Source organism: Zootoca vivipara, chromosome Z2 (genome assembly GCF_965207765.1).
Source record: "Zootoca vivipara chromosome Z2, rZooViv2.hap1.1, whole genome shotgun sequence".
Lineage (NCBI taxonomy): Eukaryota > Metazoa > Chordata > Lepidosauria > Squamata > Lacertidae > Zootoca > Zootoca vivipara.
The window spans coordinates 49,221,712-49,234,224 of record NC_142585.1 but is presented as its reverse complement, the minus strand read 5'-3'; the positions used below and the strand labels follow the sequence as shown (position 1 = coordinate 49,234,224).

Genomic DNA, 12,513 nt, shown 5'->3' with positions numbered 1-12,513 from the left:
CCAAAGAAGGAGACTCTACCACACTCCTTGGCAGCAAATTCCACTGTCGAACAGCTCTTACTGTCAGGAAGTTCTTCCTAATGTTTAGGTGGAATCTTCCTAATGTTTAGGTGGAAGCTTGATGGGTCAATGGTCGGACTCTTCTTCCTATGTTCCTGCGGCTGTCTGTATCAAAACAGGGGCTCTCCCACTCATCAGTGGGTCCTTCTGCCTAGGCATGCCAAGTAAACCTTTACTGAGATTACCCGCCACAGAGCAGCAGAGCATCTTCTCTACATGCAAAAGGCCACAAGTTTCATCCTTGGCATCTCCAGGCAGGGCTGGGGGAGCGTTCTGGAGTGCTGCTGCTGGCCAGTGTTGACACCTACTAGGCTCAAAGGCCCACTGGTGCATGGGGACAGGAAAAGTTATATTTCCACTGCCCTTAAGGTGAATGGCAGGACACTGTATATACAGGAGCAGAGTAGACAGGCAGTTGAACCTGCCTTCAATCCTGGTGACAGGACAGAGTCCTCCACTTCACCTGTCACCTAGGAAGAGCCAATGATCAGGCCAATGTACTCACAGGAAGCCTGCAAGCAGGATTTGAGCACAAGAGCCCTCTTCTCCCCTCCTGTGGCTTCTTTCAGCAACTGGCATTCAGAAGCATCGCTGCTTCCAGCCGTGGAGGCAGAGCAGAGCCATCCTGGCTAGCAGCCATGGCGTTGCCACCTGAGGTGGCCACTTCTCTGTAGTATTGCTTGATGGTTTGACTTGGTTTAAGGCAGCTCTGAATGTTCCTACGAATCCTGAACCCAACAGTTCACTCCAGGCTTGGGGTGAGGGAGAAATTCCATTCACATTTCAACTTACTGACGTCGTGAACAGGCCTCAGAATTAGACCTTCTCCTAATTTTGAAACAATGCCTCTAAACATCCCAGTGTATTATACCAGAGTAAAATGTGCATACATATGCATATATTAATGGGGGGAATGCAAAATGCATTGGCATAGAGGTAACGGCTTGAAGAAGTATGCAGAAATATGCATATTGAGAGTGATCTGTGCTAAAATGCTGGTTAATTTTCAAACGGATTTTTTAAAAAAGAAATTTCATGCTAGTGTGGAGAACTGAATTTAAGATTGGGAAAAATAAGAAACTGAGAGAAGCCAGTATAGTTTCCCCCCCCTCCCTACTCCACACTCCATGGATGACACCTTCCAGACCTGTGATTCTGTGTAGGTCAGGTAGAATCTTTAAGAGGAAACCAGCCCAAAGTTCCTCTGTTAAGGTTATGGTCTTAGTAGGCCATTTACATTGCCCTGTTGCCATAAAGGCAAATGGGGGCTACCACCCTCACCCAGTTGGAGGCAACATCACCCTGTAAATTTAGGAGATCAATATCCCAGAATGCTGTTCATGAGAGTTTGGCTGAGGCTGGAAGTGGGAGACTCAGAAGCATGCCTTGCTCAGTGCTGGTTCCAAAGATGAGTTTGGGAGTTTCCCTGGAAACCTAATGGGGAAACAAGAACTATGGGATTCTCAGTGCTGTGAGCCCCTCCACCCTATGCTCAGGTATGTAAAAAGAAGAAGAAGAAGAAGAAGAAGAAGAAGAAGAAGAAGAAGAAGAAGAAGAAGAAGAAGAAGAAGAAGAAGAAGAAGAGTTTGGATTTGATATCCCTCTTTATCACTACCCGAAGGAGTCTCAAAGCGGCTAACATTCTCCTTTCCCTTCCTCCCCCACAACAAACACTCTGTGAGGTGAGTGAGGCTGAGAGACTTCAGAGAAGTGTGACTAGCCCAAGGTCACCCAGCAGCTGCATATGGAGGAGCGGAGACGCGAACCCGGTTCCCCAGATTACGAGTCTACCGCTCTTAACCACTACACCACACTGGCTCCCATATATCCTGAAGATACCACAGTTTCCGCTGACCTTCATTCCAAGGAAAATGAACCCTGGGTAAGCACAGGCACCCCAGTTCCAAGGAATCTATGTTTAAACAAAAACATGTACTATATATACTCAAACCACCCCTTGGAACCATCCCTAGTCTTCCAGAGCCTGCCTCAATGAGCCTTGCCTCCCCAAGCAAGGTGGAGAATGTAAAAGCTATTTTTGCGCTGAGAAAACCTAGTAGAAAGAGAGCTTTTAAGCTCTCCGCCTTGCTTGCAGTTTAATGTGAAGATCATCATTAGAGGCCTTCCATGGATGGTTCAGAGGGTAGCAATGCAAGAAAGGGCCTTTTCTGCAGTGGCTCCCCATTTGTGGAATGTTTTCCCCAGGGAGGCTCACCTGGCACCTTCCTTAAATATTTTTGGTAGAGATGTGGGAGAACGCCTTCTCGGTGGCTGCTCCCAGCCTCTGGAACTTCCCTCCTAGAGACTGGTTCCCACATTGTTGTCCTTCCACCAGCAAGTACCGCGTTCCAACAGGCTATGGGAAACTGGCTGCTTTTAAGGAAAGGTCTTGGGCTGCACTGTTTTTTGTCTAAATGGGTGGGGATCACAGGAAAGAACCACAGCAACGCGTGGCCGGGTCAGCTAGTATGTCTATAGTTTTATTTCTTTCAATGTATGATTGTACCTCTGGCCAGGTCGGAAGCAAAGGCATGCCTTGCCCAGCAACCTCTTCTCCCAGCTACTCAGAGGGTCTGTTGTGGGTCTCCCGCTGGATTGGGCACCAGCAGAGGGAAGGTCCTGGGCCCTGAGTGAGATGAAAACACAAGACGACGACGGACTGCTGGCTCTGGTCAAGGGCCACTGCCCAGCAATGCAAAAGAGAAAGAGATTCCAGTGCCTTCCTGACATTGTTTTGTCAAATTACCCGTGGCACTGCCACTGACATTATCAATAGTGGCCACCAGGAGAAAGCAAAGCCAAACACAGCCTGCCTGCCTGCCTCTCTCTCTCTCCCCAGAGCACACTGAACTGGAGGAAAAAAGCCCAGCACAGCGGAGAAACTGAATCCGTCACCATGGCAACCCAAGTTGGAAAGAGTAGACAGAAATCAATGTCACCTCAGCGCAAGGAGGCGTGGCAAGGCAGAGAGATGAAGAGATGTGGCTGGAAGCGCAAAAAGGGAAAAAGGCTGTCCCTCGGTCCAGCACTGTGCCAACGCCCTGGATAGCAGAGCGGAGCTAGGATGGATTGAGACAGGTGCATGCACGCAGCCTCTCAAGAGAAGGTGCCAAAAAGGAGAGCCCACGTGCTCAGGGGACAGGAACAGCTTCCCCATACGGAAAGGCTGAATTAAGGACTTAAGAAGAAGCTGTCCTGTATCAGGCCAGTGGCCCATCCACCCCAGTATCGACATGGGGGGGGGAGGAAATGTCAGGCATATCTGAGGTTGTTGATATTTCTTCCGGCAACCTTAATTCCACCTTGGGAATTTTTAGGTTAGATGTCCCTAGAAAAGCTCAACTATTTTGCGGGTGTCAGGAATTTTATTTTTTGAAATAAGGCAACCATATCCCTGGTCTGTCATATGGGTCCAGAGTGCAGTTCTCCAGACAGCAATATTTAAACAGTCTCCTGGCAGGTTGTCATATTAAATCCAGGCCGCTGTGCAGATCGCCCAGCCAGCCTTCACTGAAAGGTGCTGAGGAAATGTCAAGCGACATTACTGCAATTATGATTCCACACACACTGATCAAAATGGGTAAAATGAGGATTAATATTCCCTATTAGGTTTCCTTACAGCCTTGCTTTTGAACTGTCTTTCCCTGTGGGCTCTAGGAAATGAGAGATAATTTAATATTTCTGGCATGGCATCATGGGGTGGAGTGGGGACGGCAGGGAGGGGTGCTCTCTGGAGTGTGAGGGCGCTTCTTAAGCTCTCCCCAAGGAGGCTCCCAGGCCCAGGGCCAGCCCTACAATGAGGCAGAGTGAGGCACCTGCCTCATCCAGGAGATGTTGAGGTGCAGGGAGTGGCCAGAGCTGTGTGTGCCATGTGGGCTGCCCTGTACTTATGCCAGGCACCTGCCCTCAAGTGATGATGGAAGATGTTTCACCAGTACTGGGATAAGATTCAACTACCAGTGTAGTATGTGCCTTGGGGGGGGGCACCATCTTGTCCTTTGCCTCAGGTAGCAAAATGTCTTGAGCCAGCGCTGCCAAGGCCCTCCCTGAAATTGTGCCTGAATACAAAGCAGCATTTGGGAGTGTGAGGTGGAGAGTTTTATCAGGTCAGGAACATCATAGATCCTGAGATTTCAGGGCCGAAATCTGAGACCCAGGTCTGCTCCCAGCATGGTCACAGGAGCAGGCCCTAGAGGTGGAAACTAGAGCCTGCCTTTTCTTGGAAACCTGTCTGCCCCCAATCCAGGACGCAGCACAGAAGAATAGCAAGGGAAGAAAAAATAAACTCAGTTCACATTAAAGGGGAAACCTACCAAATTTGCACTTTCTGAAAATAATACATGAACTGAAACACAGCCGTTGTTTGAAATTCACTCTTCTCTGAATTTTGCAATGCAATGCAATTCTACAGCCAAGTATTATTGTTGTATTGCAAAAAAATAAAAAATAAAAATGCTGCAGTAAAGTGTACATGGACATTTTTTGTAAATAATGGCTTCCCCAAGATCTTTAAAAAAATTATTAGCATAACTCCTCATTTTCTCATTCTTAAGAGGTTCTTATATGCACTCGGCTGTGCTGAGAATCTCCTAATTTGATCATCAGATTTGTCTGCATTTGTTAGTATTATTAGTATCATCATCATCAACATCATCATCATTAATTTATTACATGCCATCACCCTAATAGCCCAGTTCTGGTTGCCACATAAAAACACAATATTAGAAACAGTTTTAAACAAGTTGCGATTATACAAAAATGCATCACATCAGGGGGAAATTGTATTGCAAAATTATGTACATTGGGCAAAAATGCATTTTTTTTAAAAAAAATGGATACATTGGAAGAAATTCCTACCAAGATGCTGCTGACTTTTTATGAGGACTTTTTGTGGGGTTAGCAGGGGAAGGAATTATAAAATGATATGGCAATGTGGAGAACAGACTTTAAGCGTGGAAAAATGAGAAACTAAATTTGACCAGTTCACCCGTCTCTAGGGAGACAACCGGACATGCAGTCCAAAGTATCTAAAAGAGCATTTTCCCAATTTGCACTGTGCATCTAAAAGGCCCTTTCCTTTCTATAAATGGAAGGTGAGATTATGTCTCTGCTTTTCCCGTTTCCTAACACGGCAGCCCAGATGAGAAATAGAGCAGAAAAAAAGGGTGGAGGAGAATCACATTCTTCCTTCATGCCTCTGCTTGCAACATAAGCTAGCCCTGCCAATAAAATCCACTCCACTGTCATTTTCTCTTTCCACGCAGGAATCTTCTCGACAGCCAGAAGCCCCAGTGACAAGATCTTGGGGGGAGGGTGAAAAGAAAAAGATCCATAACTCTGCCATGCCCTATCCATTCAGCAAAAACAGGTCACTGCTCCGAGTGTTGTAGCCTGTCATCGCAGTCTCCAGCCCAAAGTACATGATGAACCCAGAGAGGGTTCCACAGCACAGTCCAGTGTTCAAATCCGTCAAGCTCAAATCTCTGCAACCACACCCCAGCTGACCACACACAGCAGTTCCTGCATGCTGGGAAATGGCTGTCAAAATTGGTGAAAATTTAAAAGCCACACAGCTGGGTGAAAATGAAACCACAGCTCTAAGCTCTGGGATAAACTTCTCCCACTATGGAAATTCCACATAGCAATCAACAACAACAACAACAACAACAATAATAATAATAATAATAATAATAATAATAATAATAATAATAATTTATCCGTGGCCATCTAGGTGGCTCATGTTTTGCACTAGCTTGCGGAGGGATCATAATTTAGTGCCAGGATACCAATTTGGTGTGCAGAAGGGTCCTAGGGACCACCCCCTGCACCCTCACCCAAAAGCACCTAGTGGAAGAAGAATAGTGGAAGAAGTAAGTAATTCAGAACAGCCAGCACTGGGTTTGAGGGAAAACTGAAAGCATATTTGTTTAGAAAAGCTTTTGCTTACATTTTAGGGGATTTTTTTAGACCACACTGCTCAGTTTCTGCTTTCTATTTTATTGCCATTTTACTGTGTTACTTTGAAATTCTAATTAATTTTAACTTATAGTACTTTGATGTCTGTTTTCATTGGGTTTTTGTTTTTGCATGCTCCTTTCATATAGCATGTCCATTCATATAGGCAGTGCTTTTTTCCTTCAAAAAAAATGTTTAGGGGTACTCTCATTTTCCTACTCATATTGAAATACTGCCCCTCAATGAGGCCAAACTTAGATTCACAAAATGTTTAGGGGTATGCATACGCCTGCACCCCCAGAAAAATAAAGCACTGCATATAGCAGAGGCTATATGAATGTGTGTGTGTGTGTGTGTGTGTGTGTGTGTGTGTGTGTGTGAAAATAGCTTGGCCTCCTACAGGGATACATCTGATGCTGGAATTCAGGGGTATACTGTCATGGAATATGGAGGCTTGATTTAGTTGTGGTAGGTAATATGGAATGATAGGTCTGTCTCTTTTAAACAGAGTTGTTTAACAATCCATCCATCTACACAGGGAACTCTGAGAACTGCAGCTCTTTGAAGCAAATTGGGGTACCACTGTGAATGTATGGGGGAGACAGGGCCTGAGAAACCAGAGGCTGTGGTTATGCAGATGAGGAGGTGGGGCCAGGCAGAGTAGGGTTTGGGGGGTGTCCTTGAGAAGGGCTCAGAAGAGAGTGGGACTAAGACTCTGGACCTACGCATCTCTGCTGACCGCACTGGATCACAGATAACGAAAGATGCCCCACTTATGGGAATGGAGAGCATGAGAATGAATGTAAGAAGAGTTCTGAGGTTGGAACAGCCAATGGCTCACCCAGCCCAGCCTCCTGTTCTCACAGTGGCCAGCCAGGTGCCCCAACTGGGAAACCCACAAGCAGCACCTGAGTGAAAGAGCACTCTCCCTTCCTAGGGTATTCAGAAGCAGCAGATCTACGCACCTGTGGCTGCCTTGCAAAAGGGTGACCCCACCAGCCTCACCCCTTTCACCAGGAAAGAGCATCACCACTCCTTTCCTCTTCACGTAGCAGTGACTGAACCCACTGGTAAATCCTCCCAAAATCATTTGCATATAATTTCTTGCTGGCATCAAGACTCGTTATCTAAATCCAGTTGCTGTTGACAGTTTAATGATAATCGCTTTCTGTTTATGTATCATTGAGGATAATGTTCCTATTCTCCTTAAAATTCAATCCTCAAGTCTTCTTCTTCTTCTTTTGCAGCCAGGGCGGGGGAAGGGAGTCATCCACAGACCAAAATTATAGTAATTTCCTCTTCTGGTTTGAGCGGTTTAGTAAACAATTAGGTTTCAATTAAAGATTGGGTGCTCCTGCTGGGGTAGGGGTTTGGGTGGGGAGAGGCAGTGCCAGTTGGCACAGGGTTCCAGCTCTCCTTGCGAGCCACATGAGGCAGAAATGCCCATCCAGGCAAACCCGGCTATTAAAACATAATTTACTCAGAGTGCGTTTTGTGTGGGGGTGGGGGTGGGGGACAGTGACTTGAGACTAAGTGGCAAAAATTTGTCTATGTTATGTGGCGATAAAATTGCTTTAAAAGCCACCTCTTAATACTGTATGTCATGTGAGTTGGGACCATCATTGCTAGATAGGTCGATTCAGGGGAGGATAAATATTGAGCAGAGCAGGGGTGATCTCATGGGAAGTCTTCTCCAGGAGCCATCCCAGGAAAAAAACTAATTTTGTGGAGCAAAGGGGAGGTGGCTTATGAGTGAAATTGGGGGAAAGAGAGGAGGGGAAGGAAAAAATGCTTCAGTGATTGGAAGGTACTGGCAACTTGGATTCACTTTGTGTATAAAGATTGTCAAGAAGAATCTAAGGGTGCGTGTATATGCGCTGCCACTGGAGACCATCAGTTCAGTTGCCGGCATCTCTGGCTAGAAGAATTGATTAGCAGTTGATGGGAGGTGGCTGCCAGCCAGAGTAGGTAACAGTGGTGTGGGGGTAAATTTTAAAGTGCAGGGAGTTCATCATTATAACCCCCAGAGTTTCTTGGAAATCAGCTCCCTCAGGCTCAGGGGTGCTGAATGCTGACTTACAGACACATAGGTTCAACTTGGAGAAACACTTTGAACAATAAAAATAAAACACACAAGTCAGCTGAAGTGAGCCTTGCTTAGCTTCAACTGGAAATGCAAACAACCTTGCAAACAAGCACTGCCCATTTAAACTGCTAGCATGAAATAAGAACAGAGGAAAGGAAATAAGTATCTATCCTCTGCATGGTTTTCTTCACCTCCTTCTCTGAGCCAATATGTCACAAAAAAACTTGAAAGTCTCGTCGTCACTTCATTCCCGTGTGCTGGAGTTGTGTTCCCCTCCACATCACTGCTGGTCAATTCTATCGGATGAGATGGAGATGTGGTTCGCCCTGGAAAAAGGCAGCTTGATGTAATCTTATCTTTGGGAGTCAATCCATATCTTGGCATTAGAGATTATGACCCGCATGCAGAAGAGTCCAAGTTAATGGATGCCAGGCAGTTGCATGTTAACATCTGATGGATCAATAGTCTGACTCGGTTGAAGGCAATCCCGCTACCCAAAAAGACCTCTGAGAAAGATAAGTGGGTAGGAATTGCCTCCAAATCAGGATCTGTAAAACTCTGCAGAGAAAACTACAACCACTCATGAACCTCAGCTTGACAGCCTGAAACTCAAAAACATTCATCCTCACATATCTTGCAGAAGTATTGTGAAGCTAAAATAATCTCCAGGTATGCAGACTCTCCTTTGAAGAAAAAATTTCTTCCTGCAGTACATGGTTAAACTATGGAGCTCCGTCCCGCAGGAGGCAGCGATGGCCACCAACCTAGATGGCTTCAGAAGAGGATTAGACAAATTCACGGAGGGAAAGGGCTATCGATGGCTACTGGCCAGGATGGCTATGTTCTGCCCCCACAGACAGAGAGACACAGGAATGCTTCTGAATACCAGTTTGTGGGAACCACAGGAGAGGAGAACGGTCTAGTGCTTAGGTCCTTCTTGCCAGTTTCTCAGGAAGGACAGGCTACAAAACGTCAGTTTTTAAGAGCCAGAGAGCAGTAAAATGTCAACATACCTAGTTGACCAGCCTGAAAAGTCTGATTGAGGTCCATCTCAGCCCTTGAAGGAGGTAGTTCTAGGCCTTTAAAACAGGTCAGCTCCAAAACTATGAAGCTCTATTTTATCCAGATGAGTTCCTCATTGCTCTGCCCACAAAAGAATAGCAATTTTATTGAACGATCAATTTTCCCTGTGATTTGCTATTCCCAGCAGGACAGGGGAGCAGAGGGATGATCAATGTTCCTTTCCTAGTTAATGAGAGGAGGTTCCCTCTCACCCCCGCCGGCCTAATATTTGCCAGAATCCAGGCTGCTCTAGAGATTGCACAAACAGCAAAGGCTCTCTTGAGACTAAAGGGAAATAACAGCTGGACCAAACCTCCCTCACCAAAGACAAATGCTGTCTTCTCTTATTAAATCTTCCTCTGGGCAATCCTTTATGGATTATTTCTTCAAGCAGAAGGCTGCAAAAACTCACTGCTGCAGAAAAGAGAAAGGGCCGGGAGGGGCCAAGGAAAGAGGCCTGTTCTGATGCAGCCTTCAAATATATATATATATATTTATTCCCCTCCACAAAGCAGAGACGAGCCTGAATTAGCACAGAGAGCATTCTGGAAAGAGGCCCAACCTGGAACCACCCTCCCTTGCCCTCCTCTTCACCTGATGAGACTGGTTCCTGTTGTGTTGCCCCACCCTTCGAAGACAGGGGCATGGCCAGTTTGGGAATGTATATACAGTGGTACCTCTACTTACAAATTTAATGCGTTCCGAACACACATTTGTAAGTCGAAAAAAATTGTAAGTCGAATCCCATAGGAATGCATTGGGAGAAAAAATCCATAAGTCGAAGCAACCCTATCTAAAAATTCGTAAGTAGAAAAAATCCTATCTAGCCCGCATCCAAGATGGCGGACGGAGCTCCATTTGTAAGTAGAAAAATTCGTAAGTAGAGTTATTTGTAAGTAGAAGTACCACTGTACTTAAAGGTCAGTAAGCACAGCTGAAGCAATATGAGGACCAGGGGCGTAGCAAGAGGGGGGCAATAGGGGCGAGGCGCCCCGGGCTCCATTCTGGGGGGGGCAGTGCCCTCTCCCCACCTCCACCAATGACGGCCGCCGCAGCCACGGCGCGACTGCCATTGCGGAGAGGCCCCGCTATGCAGCAGAGCCCTCGGCAAACATCCCCAGCGCCATGTGGGGATGAAGCCGCTGCAGCTGAGGTCCGCCAGTGACTCTGCCGCGCAGCATGCATGCACGGAGCCGCCGCGCACGGTGCCTGCGCCCTGTGTATCCATTGTGCGCATGCGTCATGCGCGGCAACACCATGCATGCGCGCTGCATGGGTGATGCCCCGCCCTCTGATGCATGCCCATGGTGCTGCCCCGGGCTGCAGAAAGTCTTCGTCCACCACTGATGAGGACCAAGACACAGCCATTCTTCAAGATCTGCACTTATCTGAATCTTGCAATGCAGTTCTCTGACCAACTGGTGCTTTTTTTTTTTTAAAGGTAGATAGCTATGTGCATAAGGAGGACAGTCTTAGTGAAAATAACATATAAATGCATTATATTATGAATAAGACCAGCTTTTGGGGGGGGGGTGTTTGTGTGAATTGGCAGTCTTATGACTTCTGAAAGCCACCTAATGTCTTAACAAGCTTTGAAATGCTCTGCTCATTTCCACTTCAGGTGCTTCACTGGTTTTCCTGATGGCTACATTTCTACTTGCATGAGGATGAAAAGCAGAAACAAAAGGTGCACAGGAGTTGTCTTCTTAGCTGATGGGCTAAGGGTACAAACTTGCAATAGATCACCCCCTGTTACAAGACACAATTCTTATACCATCAGATAAGAATTGTGTATTGTAACAGGGCGTGATCTATTGCAAGTTTGTCCCCTTTTCAAGAAAAATAAATAATAAAGTTCACATTCTCTCTCTCTCTCTCCCTCTCTCTCTCTCTCTCCCTCTCTCTCTCTGAAAAATGGAAAACAAAAATGTGCACATTAGTCAAAACTAAATACAAAAATGTGGAAAGAGAGATTATCCCCAAACTGCTGTGTGAATTTTCAATTTTATTATATATTTTTATTTGCAAATGGCTGTAGAAATCTAGAGAAAACTGAATTTAAGGTTGAGAAAGTGAGAAAGTGAGAAAAATAAAAATGGCGGGTGCTTCCAACCCTTCCTCCTGGGTTTATAAGGAATGAAGGGAGTTGTAATCCCAACAGGCTCTGAAAGGCATCAGGTTGGGGTCAACCGCCCTACACCCTACGCCCTCCGTCCAACTCAGTGTGCCAAATGCAATCAAAAAGGAAATCTGAGAGCAGAAGCAATAATTTATATTGACAGAACAGACTCATGCAGAGAATTATACACCTTCTCCCGTCTGCGCCAGTGACACATACTTATCATGACAAATTCAAAAAAGCTTGAAATATCAGTGCTTGGCAAAGAGGATGCTCAGGGCAACCATCTAAATGCTGAGCCTCACTTGGATTGCCAGAAGCAAGAATCCACTTGTATGAAGAGTGGATTGTATGGTTATATAAGATCCCTGAGCGCCCAGAGCTGCCCTTCACTGGAAACAGGATACTCAAAAACAGGGACAATGGTGTCTGGCTTTGGGAAGGTTCCAGGCTGTCAATGGGGGGGGGATCGCTGTCACTGCAGATGTTGTTGTACTCCCAGGAGCCAACCTGGTTAGGGAACATGGGAGTTGTAGTCCAAGGACCACAGGTTCCCTGTCCAGGGATCAAAATCCAAGGTGGCAACTGGGGACAGGAAGCAGGCACTTAAGAAAGAGTTGGAAAAGTTTCAGAAAAGAGCCTCCAAAATGATTAAGGTTAACGCAGCGAGTCCCCTATGGAAGAAGGTTGTGGTGTTTGGGACTTTTTAGTTTAGAGAAATGCCGAGAGGAGAAATGGTGGAAGTTTGTAAAATTATTCACGGCAATTGAGAAAGTGAACAGAGAAATTCTCCTTCCTCTGTCACAACACTAGAAGTCATGGGCAACTGATGAAGCTGAATGCTGGAAGATTCAAGAAGTCCTTCTTCCCGCAACGCATAGATAAACTATGGAACTCCCTCCCACAGGAGGCAGTGATGGGTACTAACTTGGATGGTTTTAAAAGAGCATTGGAGAAATTAATGGAAGAGAAGACTATCAATGCCCACTACTCACGATGGCAGCAATGCTTCTCAACACCAGTTGCTAGGAACCACAAGAGGGGAGAGTGTTTCTCATGTGCTAGAATCCTGCTTGCTGGTTTCCCACAGGCATCTATTTGGCCACTTTGAGAAGAGGATGCTGGGCTAGATGGGCCACTGGCCTGATCCAGCAGACTCTTCTTATGTTCTTATGAAGTGTCCTCAAAGCATGTAATGCTTGCTCTGAGGCTAAGGCTTTATAGAGCTTGT

At 46.1% G+C, this 12,513-nt stretch overlaps 1 protein-coding gene across 18 annotated transcripts in view; it reads right to left on the bottom strand.

Moving 5' to 3' along the window:
* The window catches only part of DAB2IP (DAB2 interacting protein), a 295,193-nt gene that overhangs the window by 202,911 nt on the left and 79,769 nt on the right, over positions 1–12,513 (bottom strand). For 2 of the 18 annotated variants that reach the window (XM_088665377.1, XM_088665378.1), the window contains one exon: positions 9,115–9,244. The exons of the other annotated variants lie outside the window; for them this stretch is intronic. The gene's annotated coding sequence lies outside the window, so the exon portion shown is untranslated. The remainder of the gene's footprint in view (positions 1–9,114; positions 9,245–12,513) is intronic. 18 annotated transcript variants of the gene reach the window in all.